Source organism: Agelaius tricolor, unplaced genomic scaffold, assembly GCF_023055355.1.
Source record: "Agelaius tricolor isolate 1412-34295 unplaced genomic scaffold, bAgeTri1.0.p SCAF_6, whole genome shotgun sequence".
Classification (NCBI taxonomy): domain Eukaryota; kingdom Metazoa; phylum Chordata; class Aves; order Passeriformes; family Icteridae; genus Agelaius; species Agelaius tricolor.
In genome coordinates this window covers 44,592,593-44,607,806 of record NW_027269266.1, presented here as the reverse complement: position 1 = coordinate 44,607,806, position 15,214 = coordinate 44,592,593, and the positions used below count along the sequence as shown (strand labels likewise).

General features: G+C 35.3%; 1 protein-coding gene across 1 annotated transcript in view; it reads right to left on the bottom strand.

The window, feature by feature from the left end:
- Positions 1-15,214, bottom strand: part of BBS9 (Bardet-Biedl syndrome 9) — a 282,925-nt gene that overhangs the window by 142,858 nt on the left and 124,853 nt on the right. The gene's annotated exons all lie outside the window — the stretch shown is intronic.

Here is a 15,214-nt window from a genome sequence, read left to right as displayed (position 1 = left end):
AGAATGACAACGTCAACCCAGACATAGCCCACTGAGCAAATAAGGTTTATGGGCTTCTTCAATTAAATACATCATGGCTTTTGTGAAGGACACTACTTTCAACACAGAAAATCAAAGGCCACCTTCCTGATCATGTTAAACTCCTAAGAACAAAGCCAGGGCCAATGCTTACTAGTGGTCAAGTACACCAGTGAGATCACACAGTCATATGCACTTCATCATTGTCCAAACACACTCTATACTGAGTGTCCTGGAAATGTGATGTGTGTGTATAACATTTATATTTTGTAGAGGAACAGGATCACCTAGTGAGGTTTTCTTAGTCAGCATTTGCCTTTCTGACTTCAGAAAAATAACATTAACCTATTATCTTATCTGGATTTTCCCCCCATAAAAAAATCCATAAACTAGAACAAAAACTACATAAACCAGAAAAAACATGCCAATCAGTCAATCAGTGCTGTAGTAGTTTAACATTTTGCAAATATTCTAGAAAGAGTCCATTAGAATGCAATGCATCCAGTGACCTGTGATGGTGACAGGAAATCATCCATTCTGCAGCCAATTTAAAGAGGTTAATGAGCTGGTAAATGCTGTCTACATTCCCACATACTGGGCAATGAAATTTAATATGTACAAAGCACCAAAAACAGCCAAGCCAGCCACTCCTAATTATACTACAAATCATGAAAAATAAGAACAACATAAACATAGGAATCTTGAATTTCACTAAAAGACAAAGAAACACATGATTAACTGTTGTCAGCATACAGTAGCTCAGAAGCTGGCCAATATGTCTCTCCAAATAAGTTGTAAAAATGCAGGCAAAAGCATTTAAATGAAAGCACTGACTTACAAGCTAACAAAAGTCAGGAAATTAAAAGTGGATAGTATTCTGTCCTTGGCTCACACAGGTATGTTTTACTTTATACCACAGCCTTAACATTTTCCAACCCTTGTTCTTGTATTTCATTTCCATGTAAAACTGGTTTCTCAGTAGACCATAAAACTATCTTCTCCAATTCAAGGTCTGTTGACCTAGTAAGTCCAGTCAAATCCAAAGCAGCCTTTATGATTAATGAAAGGGTACACAAAGGCTACCTCTAAATGAAAAAAGACTTGCTGGAAAACAGTTAAGGTGATTTTGTACAACTAAGAATTAATGGCTGCAAATAAGACTGCATTTGTCAGCAATTTTTATTGGTGCAAGGGGAGAATTGAAGGAACAAGAAAAATTCTTCACATGTTAAAAAAGCAGAGATGTTTGAAAATGAAAGTATTCTCATCTATAGCCCATACTGCAGAATGTTTCTACTGCCACAGTTGTAATATTCACTAATGGATTTCTGTGTAGTATTCTGCATATTTAAGGACCAAAAGTAACACCTTCAACAGGAGTGCGATGCCAGTAATCCATCATTCTATGGCCAGCAAGCATTGCCGTGACTGTGACAATAAATGCCAGTCAACACTCGCAGAAAGAGGCATTATTAAATCATCCAAAATCTTTGTGTAATTGAAATAGATAAGAAAAATATTTAATTCATCCATTTTACTGTTTCACAGGGAAAGGTGGGCTTCATGTTTTGCATATACACATTATTATTTTTCTTTTTTAGGTAATAGGTAGAGATTGGAACTATCTTAAAACCATATCAAATACACTGCAGGAGTCTGAAGACCAAATGCAGATTCGTGATACTAGCATAGCTAACATTATATTAGTACATATCATTAGCGTTCTGTACAAATTGCCACAAAGGATCCTCAGATGTCATGGCATATGCATATCTGAGTGTAACCATAATTATACATTCAAACTCACTTTGGCATAAGGCTCCATCCAGAGTACCTTGTTTGTAGCCTGACACTTAGCTGCAACATTCCACTCCCCAAGAGTTTAGTTGGTTAAAAGCAAGGTCAACTAGACAGAGATAGGGGCAGGATCTGAGAGGAGGATTTCCATATTGTTGTTGTTAAGACACATAGAACACATATAGGTAGGGAGAAGTCTGATAGGGCTCTCTTGGCAGATTTTGTGGGTTTACTCCTATGTTGTACCTTCTTAACACATTTATACAGGTAGTATATTTCAGAGATCTACAAATTAAACCTATTTGTCTTAAGTACAAATAAATCATTCTAATAGCATATCAGTCAAACTTGAACAAGATTCCTAAGCTGTATGCATAAGCCAGACAAGTATTTCATTGTGTACCTTTTACTTTAAAAGCCTTTATCTTTATTAACAATACTCCTAAGGCAACAGCCATTTTCTGAGCTGCCTATGATGTAATTTATCCTGGAGTGACAACCAAGGCAGTTCTGAAAGAATTCAGATACAATGTGAAACATACTGAATAAACTATGCAAAATTGGTGCCAGCCAAACGATGGGAATTCTTACAGCTGTTCACTCAAGAATTTGCCTGGCTATATCTTATTTCTTTATTTCAGACACAACAGTGATTTCATCAGTTTTCAAAAATGCTAGAATACTTGGAAGTTCACAATATTAATTACAACCTTGGCATTTATGCATATCTCAAGCACCAGAGGTTTCTGTATCTGAAAGCATTGTTTATGCTAATTCACAAGGAACACCAGCCATGTGCCTCTCTGCACTCCGCTTTTACAGCAATTAAAAAAAAAAAAATCTTATTACATATACAAACCAGTAATCCACTAATCCATAGCTACTGACCTGGTAGTATCCAACACAGGCACAGACTATCAGCAAATTTGGCCAGGAATTGACTGTGGTAGCAGCCTTCCTAACTCATATTCTTCAAGCATATTCTATATTTCTAACTTATTTATTTGTCTCAAAGAGGAGATAACAGCCACAGAAGCCACAAACTAGGCATGCAACACCTGCCTGTGCTATCAGAAATGGAAATGACAAACCTCCCTTGTTAGTGTTCCTGAAAAATTATGGCTAAAAAAGAACTGATAAACCCTTCAGGAGACCTTTTGAAAAGAATCGGAATAAAAGAAAAGGCAAATCAATAGACTCAATAGCTATTAAGCACTTAGAAAAAAAATGCACCAAAACAGTACTGAAGTCTCAATGTATTACATCTGAACAGTGCCAAGAGACAAAAAGACAGTATATTTTTTAAGAAAAGGCTTTCTAAGAAAAAATTTTTCTTCATTGAAGAATTATCCTCGTAACTATATAAAGCCAGTTTTCATTAATGTAATGCATTAGAATCACCAGCCACAGATTATCTGGAATCTTCTACAATTCACTTTTGCATTAAAAAAAAAAACAAAACCAAAAACAAAAAACAAAAAAAAAACCCAGAAAACCCAAAGCAAAAGCACCTCCACACATACAAATAACAAAAACCTACCACTGGGATAAACTAAAAAACAAGGAACTGGCAAAATCCTACAGACTAATGGAATTCAAGTCCGATGAAAATCCAGACAAATGACTCAACTTAAATACATTCCAAATCTATAAAGTGCCTAAGAAGGACATTTGTATTGAGCACACAACAGAAAAATCACAACTGAAGTTCTTACATTAAACCTGCTTTCTCTAGTCATATCTTTTTTTAAATCATTTATGATGCATAATGTTTATAATATTAACAGATTCAATTTTGACTCCTACTGACACTTAAAGAAATTCAGTTCTAATACAAATTCATAGACTAATGAAAATTATATCAAAGTGAGGATATACTGGAACATCCCAGACAAAGTAAGAGCCAGAAAAACAAAATTTAAAAAAAAATTAAAAAAAAAATAAAAAAAAAAAAAACACAAAAAAAAAAAAAAAAAGGAAGAAAATTAGTATGATATGTAGTTCCAGAAAAATAGTTCAAAACCATAGATGAATCAATTTCACTTTAAATTATGGAAACCATCCTTATTTGTGAGATAGCACTCTGATGTCAACCTGTCACAGCATATGCCACAGCACATGTCACAGTTGAGACAGCCACAATACATAGAGTATCACCATGCAACTTCAGAAGGCTTTAAGCATTCACCCAAACAGAGTAACACCATACCATATCAGAAAGCTTCAAGCATCTGCCCATGCAGAGCAACATCACTTCAGAAGGCTGCAAGTGGCTGCCCTTGCTGTTCTTCAGCAGAACCTTTTATACCATTATATTTCATGCATTGCACCTTTGTGCCCTCTGCTCCCTTTAGTGGTTGGTCAGTGCACCTGGGCACACCATGGCTCATTGCTGTCAATGCTGCTCACCTGACCTACACAGCTGTAGCCCATTGGGGATGAGGCTCGGCCACAGCCCCACTCCCAATTACCACAAACTGTACCTACATCAACCTACTCTGAAGAGCTTTATGGACATTTAAATCTTATTAAGGGTTTGGACTTAGAAAATTTGCCTACTCCAAACAAATTACAATTTACTTGAAACATGAGAAATAAAAGCCAAAAGAAAATGCAAATCCCAGAGAAATACAAGGTAACATCTTGATAACGCTGACCACAATATGAGCAATCAAGCTCTGTAGGGATCCTGGCACAAAAGATATGTAAAGTAAAAGCTTAAACAGTCTGTTAAGAGCAACAAATAAAAGACTACAGAAAGGAATCAAGATTGTACAGGAAACTGTATGAGATCTGTTTACAATATTTATCAAACTGGTCCAAATATCGCAAAACAGATCTGTGTAGATTTATTTAACATTAAGTATTTATGCCAGCAACTATTTTCCAGCTACTTAGGAATATCTAATTCAAATATTAGTCTCTCACATTTTGAGGTTAATAGACTGCAAAAATCAGATTTAGCAAAAATCCATTGTGAATAAAGTGGGTTAATTTAAAAGTCTGTCACAGACACACTTGTAATTCCTGCACAGCTGCGCTGTAATTGCCAGTCATAACAGAAACAGCAACTTTATCTGTTCAATGCAGAAATATTTATTTAATAGGAATTCTCCAGCAGCATAAACTACTCTCTACAAGAACTTTTCATTTTGAGTCCTACTTGGTAAACATCTTGGTAAACATAGCCAATGGCAACTTCACCTGAGAAAAATCTCTATGACCGATTCTTTCCTGGAAAGTAGAATTGCCATTTAAAAGTTTCTCTGGTATTTTTGTCAGTTCACAAATGACCAAATGCTTCTGCATTAAATATAAATATAGCTTTTGGAGGATTCTATTCTATGGACACTTAACTTTAAAACAAGATTTGCCAAACTCTCCTTCTATAGTGTCTTCAGATATGGAAAGAAAGTTAAAAATGCATATGGCTTAGTAATCAAAATAGTGTTCTTAAAATTATCTTATAGAATAGGCAGTACTTTCTCTTTTAGGAATGGTGCTCCTAAACTAATCTAATGGAAAATCAAACTGTAGAATAGCAATATTTAAAGCAGTGGGTGTTTTAGAAATCTAGCAAAGTCAGCATTACTAAATAAAGGTTCTGAAAGCTGCATGCACAAGGATGATGACCTCTGTCTTTTGAGATTTTAATTTATTTTTCAAGTCTAATTCTGAGCAAAGTCCTGCTCACAGAAACAGGTTATGGTTATCAGCAGTTGTAGGGTTTTCTGTATTAATGAAACATCTGGTAATATGATTAAAGAATGTAAGAGAGCAAAACTCTGGGTGGGGATCATAGTTATAATATTTCTAACACTGCTTAACTCTTAGATGCTTTTGAGATAGTAATTCACTCGCAGGAAAGTGCATGCTTGACAAAAAAAATGTATACCAGGATGAATATAGATGATGGTTCCATTAGCTCCTCCATTAAAATTTGACCTCTATATACTGCAGCCGAATTTCCAAATGGGCTGCATCCTTTTGCATTGGATGTTCTTCATTTGTACAGAAAGACTTTCAAAATTAGGTTAAAATTAGATTAGAATTAAATCAGTAAGTTTCTTCTTGACAAGTAATGAGTCTGTGTTACTCAACTCTTCTTTCAAATTGTCTCATATCTCAAAATTGGAGCTATACAGTGTTTCCTGATATCTAATTTATGGGGTTTTTTTTCCTGGACAACCATGGGTTTTTAAGAATGGATAAGAGGCAAGGAAAAGGACGTATTTTTTCAAAAGATAAATTTTAACTATCTAATTGTACAGTTATTCATCTAGTAATGCTTATTTGTTGTAATATTAACACATCCTATCTGGAATAGTGAAATTTCATACACTTCATGCGTTTCTGTAGACACTATTCCCCAATCCTCAAGTTTTGAGAGATTTTTTTCATCTTAATTTTCTTTCTACCTTGACTTCTTATGACCACTGGCCCCTTCTGGGAACTAATGAAATAAATTCTTGCAAACACTACATGAATGGAATGGCACGACTTCTTTTGTTGCCAGCTTCAGAAGTCTGTTGTTTTGATTTTTTAGCACTGAAATCATCTAACACTTCATCTTTCTTTTCCTCAATAACTTTTCACCAGTTAGTTAGGAAAACTGAGGTGCTGTTTGGGTCTTGCAGAGGTTGTCAAAGCTATCTACAGGCAAGAAAACATACCAAGAGTTGTGCATCTTGCTAAGAAGTGCTACACATCCAGCAATAGGTTTGCCGTACATTAACTTTATAATTAGGATCAGCGAGATAACTTTAAGTATGGGGAAAAGGAATCAGACCTTGTTACATTGAGCCTGGAGGAAAAAAGTAGAAAAAACATATGCTAAAACAAGGTTATTGAAACTTCTCATTGCATCTCAGCCCATACTCCATCTTTATTGACACTGATATTCTTGGAGAAGAACTTTTCATCCTTCACTATATCTCTTATTAGGTTATTAATATAATATGCTATGAAATACTGACAAATGAGATTGTGTTTCCAAAACCTGTGAAATATGGAAGCATGGAAGCACACACACTAAAATATAGTAGATCTGGAAAAAAAACTTGTTTTAAAGTTGATTTCCTATTTAAATTCTCACATTACTTTAGATCTACACACCACTATCTTTAAACTCAGTTGTGTTACTTCAAATTGTGGAATTTCTATTCTCCCAAAATGCACAGGTGAGGACAAAGAGGACAGCAGTAAACTGGACTTGCATGTTTACTTGGTTAGACAACTTTTAAATTTATGCTAGGGGTTTTTTTCCTACAACAGTATCTTAAGCAAAGTTCATTAACTCCTCCACTGTTTGTACAGATTTGATTTATAAGCTGTTTTATTTTTGAGGTACCTAAACCATATTTTTTGCTTTATTAAACTTTCACTTACTTCAGTGAAAAAGCCAGGGGATGATGAAGGACATAAATTATGCAAACTTTATGTTCCTTTAATCTGGCCTATTTTAATATAAATCTCTCACTACCTGTGCAAATGTAAGAGAATACTGGTATATCACTCTTAATCTAGGAATTCTTAATCTAAGACAAAGCACCTTGCCATTAACAAAAATGAAAAAAATCCATCTGAAAAAATGACTACTCTAAAATCATGATTTAAAAAAGTGAGGTTTTTTCTGGAATCTTGTAACAAGATGAAAAATTCATATGATGTCTTCTGTATGAGATCCCTATTTACCTACCTCTATCTATCTGGGTGATATATCTTTGTAAATTCCAGTAGACACATTATACAGCAGCACACCATGTGAACAATAGCTGTAGGTTATCTGGTAATGACCAAAAAATGCCACGTGACTGCAACTTAGAACCAAGCACAACCACCAACAAATTCAGAACCAAAAGCAGTCTCACCACAACTGGTTCCCCCCACTTCCCCCAAAAAACAAAGATTAACTTGGTGATTTGATCTTCATACAGCCTCTCAGAAACATTTCTGACCATGAGATCAAAGGGAAATGATGGATATTGCTGCGTACCATTGCCACATGTTCAATATAAACAGAGAGCTTCACAAAACTATTGGGAGGTATGGTTAGATACAATGCTACTAACATAGCACTACAGTATTTGTAATAAAAGCATCATAGTTTTGAACTAATGCCAGACAATCAGAAAGTAAAACCAACAATAAATATGCAATTTTTATTTCAATAAACGCTGTCTGATTAGAAAACCTAAAGGTCATACTCCAATGATGAGGAAATAGATTTTTTTTTTCAGTATATAAGCAATTCCATCAGAATTTTACAATCAATCATAAATCTCATTACATTTCTAATATACTAGTACAGTACTGATCAATACACAGAATCATAGAATGGGTCAGATTGGAAGGGACTTTCAGGATCCTCCAGTTCCATAGGCAGGGACACCTTCCACTAGACCAGGTTGCTCAAAGCCCCATCCAAGCTGGCCTTTAGCACTTCCATGGACGGGGGGTACACAATCTGTTCCAGTGCATCACCACCCTTCTAGCAAAGAATTTTTTCATATTATCTAATCTAAATCTACCACTGTCCAATCTAAGGCCATTCCCCCTTGACCTAACACTACATGCCCTTGTGAAAAATCCCTCTCTATCCTGCTTGTAAACCCTTTTACTGGAAGGCTGCATAGCAATAGTCTGAGGATCTTTCAATTAGGACACAATATCAAGGGAATTCTTCACTGACAATAAACTTCTTTAAAAAAAAAAAGAAAAGAAAAGAAAAAGAAAGAGCCACTCATTATATATATTGAGTGTTAAGACCCTTTGCTGAGCAACATTTCTGTAATCACTGTAATGCATCACTCCTGTCATTAAGCAGTTTAGATGACAACTGATCTGCACTCCTGGTATGCACCACATACTCAGCAATTACTACTACCCTAAAATGGCTCTTTGTACCTGAACTAGACAGATCACCCTAACAAAGAGAAAGTTTAGAGGTCCCCATCACAATAATACATACAGAAAGATGTCAGATAACAGAAGCTTATTTAATTTATTAAACAAAGAGTACATCTCTTACAACTGCAGTACTTCACAGGGTACCCAAATTACTTTAAAAGATGGTGATATGTGCTGGAAGCAAACTAACTAATCAAAGCAGAACACACTGCCTTGACTAATTTACACCAAGAAATAAGATTCCAAAGTAGGTCCCTGCTTACATCAGAGACAGTGCATTGAAGATTAACTTCAGGATCTCCAATACCAGCAGAAAAAAAAATCAGTGCTCAAGTTACAATTAATTCTCAAAACTTTTTAATTAAAATACATATAACCAATAGATATGTCAGATTCTCCATTAGCATAAGCTTTTTACCAAGGCTGAATGCTTGTTCTGACCTTGATACAATTTTCAGGGAATACAACTAAACAGGACAAGAATACAATTCTTTCTGTGCTTTGTACTTTGACAATTCATAATGCATACCAAACCTATTTTTGCATAATTTTGTTTAAATCCATTTTATGCCATCTGGAAGAAATAGAGAAAGCTTTATTTTTTGAAAACCATTACTATTGCCAACCACCAGAAGCAAGCCTGTTAAAAAAATAGAATCTTACAGCCCCTTCTTATTAAACACCAAAAAAAGAGCAAATGATAAAAAATTTGAAAATACAATAGGGCATAGCTTCTTTCGATAATCTTTTTAAGTGGAAAGCATCAGATAAACATATATTATAGATTTTTTTAGTAATCCATAAAAGCTTCCAATAGATCACATTAAGCCCTTCTTTCTCAGACCAAGAGAATATTGGCACTTTTCTATTCTACTCAGAGAATTCACTGGGAGGAATTACATGAGTTTAGCTACAAATGAAGATCACTCGGTAGTGCTGCAATGTGTCTTCAACTTGCTATTGCTGCCATAACCCACTGTCTTCTCAGTAAGTAAAATTAACAGCATGAAGAGAAGGATTACCAGACACTTTAAGGAACTGTGATAGTGCCAGCAGTAGTGGTAAGACCACCTCTTTGGTCTTCAAATTTCCTCTTTTGCCCAATTTACTTAACATTTGATCTTTTGTGTTTAGACATTCCAACACTGTCAAATAATCAATGAGTTTGAAACTCTGCTTTTAAGGATAACAAAAGTAGAAACAGTTGCAGTAAATTAGTGGCTTTAAAACCACGCATCTTTCTGTCCACCTACTCATATTAAGAGCAACTGAGGGAGCTGGGGTTGTTTAGGCTGGAGAAAAGGAGGTTCAGGGGAGACCTTACCACACTCTTCACCTCCCTGAAAAGAGATTGTAGCCAGGTGGGAGGTGATCTCTTCTCCTGCACAACCAGCAACAGGACAAGCAACATTTCAAGCTGCACCAGAGGAGGTTCAGGCTGGACATGAGAGTGGGCTGCCCAGGGAGGTGGTGGAGTCCCCATCCCTGGAAGTGTTCAGGAAATGACTGGATGTGACAAAGGTTGGACTCCAGGATCTTGCAAGTCTTTTCCAACCTTAAAGCTTCTATGATTCTAGTTATCTCTGGCATACTCTGGTCCTCTTGAAAGCAGGCTAGCAGGCAGAGCACTGATTTCCATATCAAAACATACTATAAAAGAATGTTTGAGGTACTTGAACTATGGTCTCTTACTTCTCTTATTTTCTGGCTGGGTCACATACACACACATGAGCAAAGGAACCGGGCACCACTACTCCATTTTTAACTTTTCTCCCTAATACAGGACTTTCCCTGCCCAGGGAAGTGTGGCAATCTCATTTCTTCACCTTCTTCCCATCACTTGACAAACTTATGTTACCCTGAACCAAACTAAGCTTCAGGCTGAGACTGATCTTTTTTACTGAAAAATTATGGGGCTTATTGGGAAAAGCAGAAAGCGCCTCCCTTTTATTTTAGAGATTGAGGGTTTAAAGCTTACTAGCTTTTTGCCCCCATTTCTTTTAGACTTAGATGGTTCACTGTACCAGAAGAGTCTTTCTGAATTGTTCTGTTGCATGGTATTGATTCAAATAGGTGGAAGACTTATCTATTAGTTTTTATCATTAAAAAATGTTACTGAATGTCATTTAATGTAATTTTCCAAGCTGGATAAAAGGCAACAAATTTCATGTGTTTTTCTCTCTAAAATCACTTATCTGCAGATATATTATCCACCTTGTTTCTAAAAAGAAGGAGGGGAATAAACATAATATATCTGCAGTAAACTTGTCTGTTCACAAAAATAAAGAATACAACCATATAGAAAACTGGCTTCAAGTTATCCATCATTACGGCCCACTGCCTTATGGTGGTTTTGTGGGATTGTATTGGTTTATGGGGTTTGGGGTGAGGTTTTTTGTTACATTTAAGAAATTTTAACTAAAAGATAATTTGTACTAGCCGATAGCAAACAAGAAAATATTAAATATTTCAGCCTATTTTTAAATATTTCCTTTTGGTACACAGCTGGAACTTTGTATTTAAGAAGTGGTTACAATGACAAGTGGAATATAGAAAATATAAGGCACAAAAAACTAATTCCAGGTGATTTTTATGGCAATCAAGAGCTAGGTTGGATTAATTACAAGAATTAAAGTGACAATTTCCAATAAATTCTAAAAATTAGAGTTTATAAAAATTACTCTTGCCAAAGATACAATTATTAGCTCAAAGCTTCAAAAGTACTGGACGGCAATGGAAAATTCAAAGAAAATTTTTTCTTATGTCAGTCATGACAGAATTAATCCTGCTGGAATTACAGAAATAACCTTAACTTTGATTTTGAGAGTTTAATCTCAGTAGAGGATTCTTTCCTTTACTGAGGTTAAACTCAGTAAAGGAAAAAATGGTATTTTTTACATTACTCAAGAACTGTAGAGTAAAACCCATTTGCTATCATGCATAAAACCTAGCAGGCTATCTAGTCTTTCCCAAATGATTTTTTTCTTTTTTTTTTGTGCATTACATTCAGATCATCTTCTTACAGTAAGTAGAGACACTTTTGATCGTAACTCCTATGTGACTTTTACAGGCACTTCAGAAGTGTTTTCTGACACCATTTCTTTTTCGTCATTGCATTAAAGTACATTTTTCAACTTTATCTAATCAACACTGCGAAGTGGTAAATTTATAGTCCCTAATGTAAGTTAATTACTGTAAATCATAGAGTCAATTAAAATATGCATTTCACCCTCAGGCATATTTTTCTTTCAAATTACAACTTCAATAAAATCCTAAGATCTAATAGAGACATTTATTTGGTTGGTATGACTCCAAACATAAATAAAGAGAGATGGAAATGTACTTCCTCAACACCGGTTTATAGCTGTTACTGTTAACTATAGTTACACAAATGTGACTACAACAAGCAAGGAATGATTCTGAGCAATGAAGCACTTGTATGTAATTATTTGGTAACATCAGGAGAACTAGGAAAATATTTACTCTTCAGTAAAGTTGCTGTTGATGGCTGTATTGCCAAGGGCCCTCCATCAGTCTTAAAGTCAGAATGTTTGTATCGACAGACCTATTCTCCCTTTGTAATGTGTTAAACAAAGAAAGCATTAATACCTTAACCATCAGGCATATGAGCCATCAGTCAATCCAGATGCCATCCAACCATTATATCAAAACTACCCTGTGTAGCATGAACCCTTTGAACCCTTTAAATTAGCCTGGACAAATTCCCTCCTCTCCCAAACGGATTTCCTATTGTAAACACGTACTTTATAACAAACTCAGCATTTTTCAAATCCTTTTCTATCCAGAAAACTCAGCTTGGTAAGGGATAATCACTGAAAAAAAACCCTTAGAAATATGAGAGGGTTTTTTGTTTCAGACTTTACAGTACTTCAAACTGCTGTCAGTCCCTGTTACAAGCTAATAACAAATATGCTAGTCTAGCAGAACAGTGACCAACTCTCCATGTAACAAAATCTCTAGTACTTTTTAACATTATTAACAAATCATGGATTCTTTTGTCTCCAAAAGCACCCTAAAGTGCTTTTCTACCATATATTTCAACAGACAGAAAAATACAGAACTCAAAACCAGTATACATGTGAAAGTATAGTTTGCATACAGCTGTAACACTATGCTCTGAAATAGTATTAATATATACTTCTATATTCTAACTATGGATTTTATTTTAGTCCCACGGTAACAAAGTACATTGGGCAAACTGTACCTAACTTCCTGGCAAGTACTTTTCTTCAGTTTTGGCATCAATTTTTAGTGGCTTCATTATCAGAAGAATTAGCTCATTTACTCCAAGAGAGATCTCGTTATATTTCTGATGCTCTACTTCTACAACTGTGCATCATTCATGAAAGAATCACTGAAAAATAGGAATGTCCTTGGATTTCCAACACTGAACAATCCTTTTTAGTCAGTTTTATCAAAGCAGTGCTATCTAGGTGTTAGTTAGAAATTTACTGCCAGAAAACAAAACATGATGCCAAATATCTGTTATTCATATAAAATATGCAAGTTTGCAGTATTTCTTCCACTATTTCATTGTAAAGAAGAAAACTCAAATTTTATATGTTCTTAGACAAAAGTCTGCAGCAAGAGAAATCATTTAGTAGTCTGAGAAAAAGTGGTGACACAATGAGAACAGAGAATGCCACTTTCGCATTTGCTAAATATCTAACTGAAGTGATTGCCAGGTCTAGAAAACAAGACACAATCTGTTCTAAATGAAATGGCGTGTATGAGAATAATGTTGATGTTATGGTAAAAGAGGCATTTCTTTTTATGTTAACAGTGTATTCCAAACATTTCCCTTTTTTTAAGAAAACACTTCCATAGTTTAACGCTCACAAGGCAGAAAATATTCTGGAGACGTAGACTGCATCCAAACTGTCTTCTAACACATTCCCTCCAAATAAAAATACAACAAATCATTGTGCAGAATTGTTTGAAGAGTAAATAAAAATTCTTCAGAGTATTTTCTTTCACCAGTGTTCTACTTCACTGCTTACAAGGAAACCTGAACACTAGCTAGAAGCTTCTGTCTGTAAATATCATTGGTATGTCAGAAGATTTCCCCATTCCCTGCCTAAGCTTCTTAAATTACATTCAGATTTCTGTGGTACCATAATTTGGCACATAATTCAGTATTTTGTAAAGGTTTTGTTTCTATTTCCCCCTCCAGTTGTTGGTTTACATTTTTCATCCTGACTGCTCTGCAGGATATACATCCTTACAATGCTTATGTGAAGTCTTGCAGCTTCAACATGGAACATTGTTAACCACCACGTTAAAACCACACCGAGATATAGGCTGAAACAAAATCCTGCATTACAGGATACAACAAATGGTACCATATTTCATCAAAACATGCAGCAAAGCAACCCAATTCCTGATGGCAAAATAAAAATTAGTCATATAAAAAAATGTTTGTTTGGGCTTTTAGGAGATTCATAGGAACTTTCTTTGAATTCAGTTCATGGGAATGCACGTTCCTCAGTTTCAAAGCTTGGTTTTCCAAGTTTAAATGAGGACTAAATCCAAAACAAATCTCAACAAAACTGTTTTGCTTTGCCTGGTATGAGTCAATATCATGTAAAATGCCAAAACACTTTTTGCCCCCCAGGTGGAAATGGCAGAAGATCCTATATTCACTTGGAACCCAGCACAAGTTTTCTAAAAGACCACAAACCACTCTAAGTATTCCAGGTATGCACCGAAATCTGGATTCACTGTACATTGCAAAAACCCTGTGCAGAGCATGAAAATTGAAATTAATGTGTACTTAAGATAATTGTTGAAACTAACTGGGGATCAACTCTTAAGTTGAGAACATTCTTTAATTCAACTAAAGCAGTGTTTAGCTGTGGACCTTAGGTGTGGATATAAGCAGCATCACTTGTGTTCACAGACCAATCTCCAGATTTTATACACAATCTCACCTGGTCACACTCATTAAATCAAAACAGAATTAGCGTGACATCCACAGAATGCAAAACTATATAGAGCATGGTTTGGAGTACAAGGAAATTGTCTATTCACAGTACTTTGCTTAGATAAGTTTCATCCCTTATATAAACCACTGTAAATACACTGAGGACAAAGTATGGCAAATGATTAATAAACTCAAATGTATGTACTGTATTTGCTGTGTGTACCTTTTATGTTTCTATTGGAATGTGGACATGTATGTTATAGAACATTCATATTAGAGTCTTGAACACCTAGGGGTCTTATTCTGTTTATCCTAACCACAGGACAGAAGGTGAAACTCAGCTAAATTTATGTGAGACATTCCGACTTGGCCTGGTAAGGAAAGGCTAAGCAGAATTTAACTGGTACCACACATGTCCTCTTTTGAAACATTCTCTAATCTACTCCTACTTTTCCACTTTGCTGTGAAATCAGCACAGTCTGCACCAAACACCTACTTACTAAGGCTACTTAAATTACTTCAAAGGACAGTCTTCAGCAAAGTACA